This window comes from Medicago sativa, chromosome 6, assembly GCF_051527215.1.
Source record: "Medicago sativa cultivar Bolivia chromosome 6, Bolivia_mono, whole genome shotgun sequence".
Taxonomy (NCBI): domain Eukaryota; kingdom Viridiplantae; phylum Streptophyta; class Magnoliopsida; order Fabales; family Fabaceae; genus Medicago; species Medicago sativa.
In genome coordinates, this window is record NC_140754.1 from 21,469,067 (window position 1) to 21,475,066 (window position 6,000).

General features: G+C 32.6%; 1 long non-coding RNA gene across 2 annotated transcripts; it reads left to right on the forward strand.

Moving 5' to 3' along the window:
- The first annotated feature begins 3,759 nt into the window (after positions 1-3,759).
- LOC146913654 (uncharacterized) lies at positions 3,760-4,975 on the forward strand. 2 transcript variants are annotated; one of them, XR_015013758.1, is made up of 3 exons: positions 3,760-3,990; positions 4,337-4,514; positions 4,596-4,975. It is a non-coding gene; the product is annotated as an uncharacterized LOC146913654 (long non-coding RNA). The 2 variants fall into 2 exon arrangements; XR_015013757.1 differs by having other exon boundaries at positions 3,762-3,990; positions 4,620-4,975.
- Positions 4,976-6,000: the final 1,025 nt, after the last annotated feature.

Sequence of the window (6,000 nt, forward strand, 5' to 3'; positions counted from 1 at the left end):
TGAGAAGAAAGAATATATTTGAGTTATGATAGCACATTAGAAAATAAAACAGGTATGGATGCAGTGAACGATGTTCACACGTCTGAGTTTCTCAACACAATAGTTGCTTCGGGACTTTCAAATCACAAGTTGCGCTTAAAGGTAGGAGTTCCAGTGGTGTTAAGAAACATAGATAAGAGTTTAGGATTATGAAACGGTACGAGGTTGGTCATTAAGAGGATGGGTAAGTTTGTGCTTGAAGGAAAAGTAATATCCGGCTCTAATATAGGTGATAAAGTTTTTATTCCAAGATTATCTTTGACACGTCTGATACTAGAATCCCTTTCAAGTTTCAATGAAAGCAATTTCCGTTGATCGTTTCTTTTGCAATGACTATCAACAAAAGCCAAGGTCAGTCTCTAAAACTTGTTTGCGTATATTTGCCATCACCTATCTTTTCTCATGGTCAATTGTACGTGACATTATCAAGGGTTACTTTAAGAGAAGGTTTGAAGATATTAATATTTGATGATGATGGTGAAGACACAAATGTAACGTCTAATGTTGTTTATCACGAAGTTTTTCGCAATATATCCTAAATTGTGTGCTTTGTATGACGAAGTTTTTCGCAATGTATCCTAAATTGTGTACTTTGTATGATTGAACGGAATTACTGTTCTTTTATTTCTATTATTTATGACTTGGTATGTATACTAAATTGTGTCCTTTCAATGATTTAACTGAATTAAAGTTATTCTATTTGTATGATTTATGGCTTGGAATTTATCCTAAATTGTGTACTTTATATGATTGAACATAATTAAATTTCTTCTATTTGTATGATTTATGACTTCTCACCTATTCTACCATAGTCTAATACATGCTTATATTACATTGTTAATTTCTACATTCTATAAGACCTGTGCGTCAGCACGGGTCAGAGTTCTAGTTACTAATTAATTTTAAAAAACCCAAAGTTAAGGGTGAAATTTCAGTTCGACTTAAAAGACTCTATCCCAAAGTTGGGATGCAAACGAATATTCATAAATTCTAAAAAATACTATCCCAAAGTTGGGATACTAACGATAAATAATTAATTATAAAATATAGTATCCAAACGTTGGATTACTAATTAACGATTATTAATTAATTTTAAAAAACACTATCATAAGGTTGAGTTTATAAGGATTATTATATAATAAATTTCAAGTTGATGGCTGAATATCAGTTCGACTTTTTTTATATAAGGAAATATCAATTCGACTTGTATCTTTCCAGGCGCTTCCTGTCCTTGAAAAATCCGCAGTTCCAAACACAGTGATAAGCTTCTCCCCAACAATCTCCTTTTCCATTTCAAAACCATAAACACACCACGACCATTTTCGCCACCCATTGATTCTATTGTCACTCTATTAAGGAAGGAACTTCATGCCTTGTTTTGTTGACACACTATCGCAGTTACGTCTGCACCGCCGTCTCTACAAAAGATTGAGGGTTTAGGGTTTATAATTGTTTGTCAAAACTTACCTGGAGCAAACGGTTGTCAGGAGATGGTGAAACTTGATGATTGTATTGTCGCAGCAGGGTTAGAGTTTAAGGTTTACAACCAGACAAAGGACATCAAGCTTATAGGGTTTAGGATCTAGGGTAGGGTTTAGGAGAGATGGTGATATTGATGGTGATTGTATTGTCGCAGCTGCAGTTCTGCACCGCCGTCTCTACAAGAAGACCATATCAAGGATTTAAGCTTGGTCAATGAGTTTCAACCCAACAACTAAATTTGCCTAACATCTTGTCTTAGGGTTTAGGGTTTAAGGTTTAGGGTTTAGGATTGAGGGTTTAGGGTTTAGGGTTTATGAACGTTTGTCAAAACTTACCTGGAGCAAACGGTTGTCAGGAGATGGTGAAACTTATATCACAATAAGTAATTATTGGTCAATGAGTTTCAACCCAACATTCAAAGTTGGTTGAAAAGTCAATGATGCAGGATCGTGATAAACAGGTTTTTTCTACATTACCCTCTCTTGTTTAAAGCTTTACACCATCATTGCATAAAGAATGATTTTTTTTTTAAGGAACATAAAGAATGTTTTTATTCGTAACGATTTTTTTATCCATCGACTAAATGTAAGTGGAGGCATATGAGACATATTTGGTTTATTATTAAATTGAGAAGCACCAATTTAGTTCTTAAGAATAGTTTTCATCCCTCTTCTCTCTTTTGCGGCAGTCACCAAAACCCTAGTTTCAACTCCTTCATCCACCAAAGAGGGGTGATTTAGGGTCAATTTATTTGACCCAAAATCACCCCTCTAACTCGTTTTTCTATTTCCCTTTTATTGAAATAAGTGATTTTCACATCTATTTCGATTTTTCTTTTGTGATTTCGTCGTCTTAGTGCGACGTTGTTTTGTTCGTCGTCTTTGTGTGACGTTGTTTGTCTTTCTTGTTTCGTTCAGGTATTTGTTCGATTCAGATTGTCAGATCAGCTTCGATCCAGTGCAGATCAAATCAATGACTTTGGAGTTGTCAACGTTGCAGATCCGGATACATGGGTATTCCGGAGACTTAAATATAGTCATATGTGTAGGCTTTAGGACTTTGCTGTTTTATGCTATTAACATAGATGCTGTGAGTTTGTTCACATATTCATCCTTTTTGTTTTTTGCGAATTTTCATTGTATCGATGGACTCTATCAATTTGAATGAATGAATATCGTTTATTTGTGTCAAAAAAAAAAATTTAGTTCTTAAGAATGTCAAATGTATCATTTAAGTTCTATTAGAGATTAATTTGACACACATTATTTGTCATTTTTAAGGATGAAATTGGTACTTTTTATTTCTCAATTTAGTTCTTAAGAATGTCAAATGTATCAGGTAGGTCTTAGTGTGTATGGCTAAAATACTTAAGAGAAATGATATTTGAACAACCATTTTATAACAACTTTTGTGACAACTTTCTCTCTCATACTCACATTACATTTTCACTTTCTCTCTCTATTACTTTGGTTTTCATGCCAATACATAATTTTCTTTGTAACAATATGGTTGTCCATTTGGTTGTCAAACAAATGGATGTTCATATAACACTACTCAATACTTAAATTGGTTGTGGTACAATGTGCCGATATGTATTTGGTGTCTGATAAATGTCAAATGTGTCCTTTTTCGTATAATTTTTAGTGGCATTTTAGTTCTATTAGGGACTAATTTGACAACTTAATCAAATTGATTTCTCATGATCAAACGGGCTTTTTGTGTTATTTGTCGGGATCTACGTGGATATTTACTCTAATTAATGCATTTGGTTTTAGAACATAAATTGTGATTATAGAATTGTGGTTGTTCATGTTATTCATAGAATTATTTGCTTTGTCTGTTTTGATGGTTTTATTTCTATTTTATTGAGGGAACCTGTTATTGTTGATTCATATTGTTTGGTCTGCTTTCTCTTTTAAAGTAAATCTGTTACTTTTTTGTTTCAATATTTTTAAAAATTGTTTGCGACACTTTGTAGTTCAAAGTGAAAATAACAGTCAAAGTTTTAATTATTGATAACATTGATAAGAAAAATTGACCGAGCTGGCCTCAATCGCTGTCGGCAAATTAATGAGATATCATGTTTGATTGAAAGGGAAGTGGTGGGATCTTACTTATTTCTAATACTGATAACAATGTTAAGAAAATGTGTCAACCTTAATCCTAACGATTTTGGCGCCAATGTATGGTGGCTGTTGATTTCAATCTATGCTAATCGCCGTTCTTTTGTTATCGTGGCAGTTGTGCTATGTGGGAGCGACTGGAGCTGATGTGGGATACTTCAACCTAGCATCGTCTTTATATAGTAAGATTTGATGATTTTTTTCTAATTTTTTTATGGGTTTTCAGTAGGATTTGATGAATTTTTTCTAGGCACCTCTTTTTATCGCGATGGAGATTCTCCGGCGCCGGCAGAGATAAAGAATTGGAACCTGATAGAGATTCTTCAGCGATTAACGGAAGCATCAGGTTTACTTAATCTGTTTATTATATGATGTTATTAATATCCGACTGTGAATTGTTGTTGGTCCACTTATCTTTATTAATGTTCAATTACGCAAATGTGGAATTATTATGTAAAAAATTTTGAATTCGAATTCATGCTTATGTTTGTTTTTTGGAAATAAAACAATGGTCTTAACTGATACAGATTTCCAACGTTTGTGAATTCTATTATCAAGTGTATTTTATCTTCATGCACCTATACTGTTTTGATTCTCAAGTATTCTATTTTTAGTAAATAATTTTGCTTTTTGAATGTATGTTATTCTTATTGTATTACTCTTAATCTGATAATTATAATCTTTATAATTAGGAAAAGGGGAAGCTACCTGCCTGTTTTGCAAGAATGTTTGGATTACAAGTTGCTCCTTATGTTATCCTCTGTGATCCAAGCCAAAATGAGTTTGAGGTTGTTGTGGAAAAGAAAAATAGGAAAGTTTATTTTACAGATAGTTTGGATGGATTGAAAAATTTCTACAATATGTTGGCTGGTTCGTGGATGACTACCTTGATATTTTGTGTTTGATGATTACCTTGCTTCGTTGCTTCTAATTTATTCCTGATATGTTTAGTTGGAAATGTTTATTGAAATTCAGCTTGACTAAAGATATGACCTGCAATCTTTCTGGTGAGTGGCTGGAAGTTTGCAAGGAATGTTAGTTCAAAGAAGGTGAATGGATCAAGCTTGGAGTAACAGCTGAAGCTAACAACACTGATATATCTTATGGCACCTCCAATGTTGGTTATTTGAACAAAACTACCTCCATCAGCAAGCAATGGTGCACCTACTCATTTTTACAATGTGGAGCAATGTTTCTAGAAAATTAACCATGTTTGTTTCACTATTTTCTGATAGTTTGTGTCAGTTTTGAGTATTGATGTGTTTGAACTTCAAATTATGGTTTAGTAGTATTTTGAATTATCGTACTTTTTCTTAGAGATCATCAAAGGCATATTAGGCGAAATGTTGTTTTGTTTGTTCTACTTGATATCTTGGCTTTGATGTTTGTTCTATCTTAAAACTTTATCAATTTTATCTGTATTGCTTACATCCAATGTTCCCTTGAAGAAAGTAGTACAATTCACTCTTGATTAATTTGGAGGCTATGTTATATGTGACTATGACTCTATATGTTATATGTGACTATGACTCTAAATGTGGCACGTTTTCTTGACATAAATCATACACAATGATACTTCATTTATTAATGTAGATAGATGTGTGCCTTGCAAATTTCATTGGAGAAGAAAATTCATCAATATTAGCTATAACTGCCTATAGGTAATCTTGCATGTTTATTTAGGAGCATGTTCAAGAGGAAATTAATTATGCTTATCTTTATGAGATGAAGGTCAAATTTAGAACACTTGCAGCTAACAAGGTACTCCCTCCGTCTCACAATATTGGTCGTTTAAGGTTTGTGCACGAGTATTAAGGAAATGATTAATTGTGTTGATTTCAATGGTAAAATTAGTGGCATTTACTAAAACACCCTTTTTAATTGTAGTTAGTGGAGTAGTTATGTTTGATGAAATTCAATAAATGAGGGTATAATAGTGGAAAAAAATAATAAATGCAGCATTGGTATTGTAAAGTGACAATTATTTTGAGAAAAAGAAAAAATGCTAAAAAGACAATAATTGTGAGACGGAGGGAGTAAATCCAATTGACTATCAGTGTTTTGCACTCTCCTTGATTATTCTTTATTGAATCATGATTTGAATGCTTCAGCTCATTGCAAAATAATTTTCTAATGATTCAGAATGCATTAAGTTTATGTTAAGTAGTCTTGACTACCCCATTGCACACCCTAGCATTAAGTTTACTATAATGAATTGAAATGTTTTTACAAATATATTCATTCAATTAATCATGATTTATGAAAAGGTAGATTTAGAAAGTGAATAAGTCAATTGAAATTACATTGGGGTGCATTCAGTTGTTTTTAGTTAATTGATTATACTAACTCACTAATT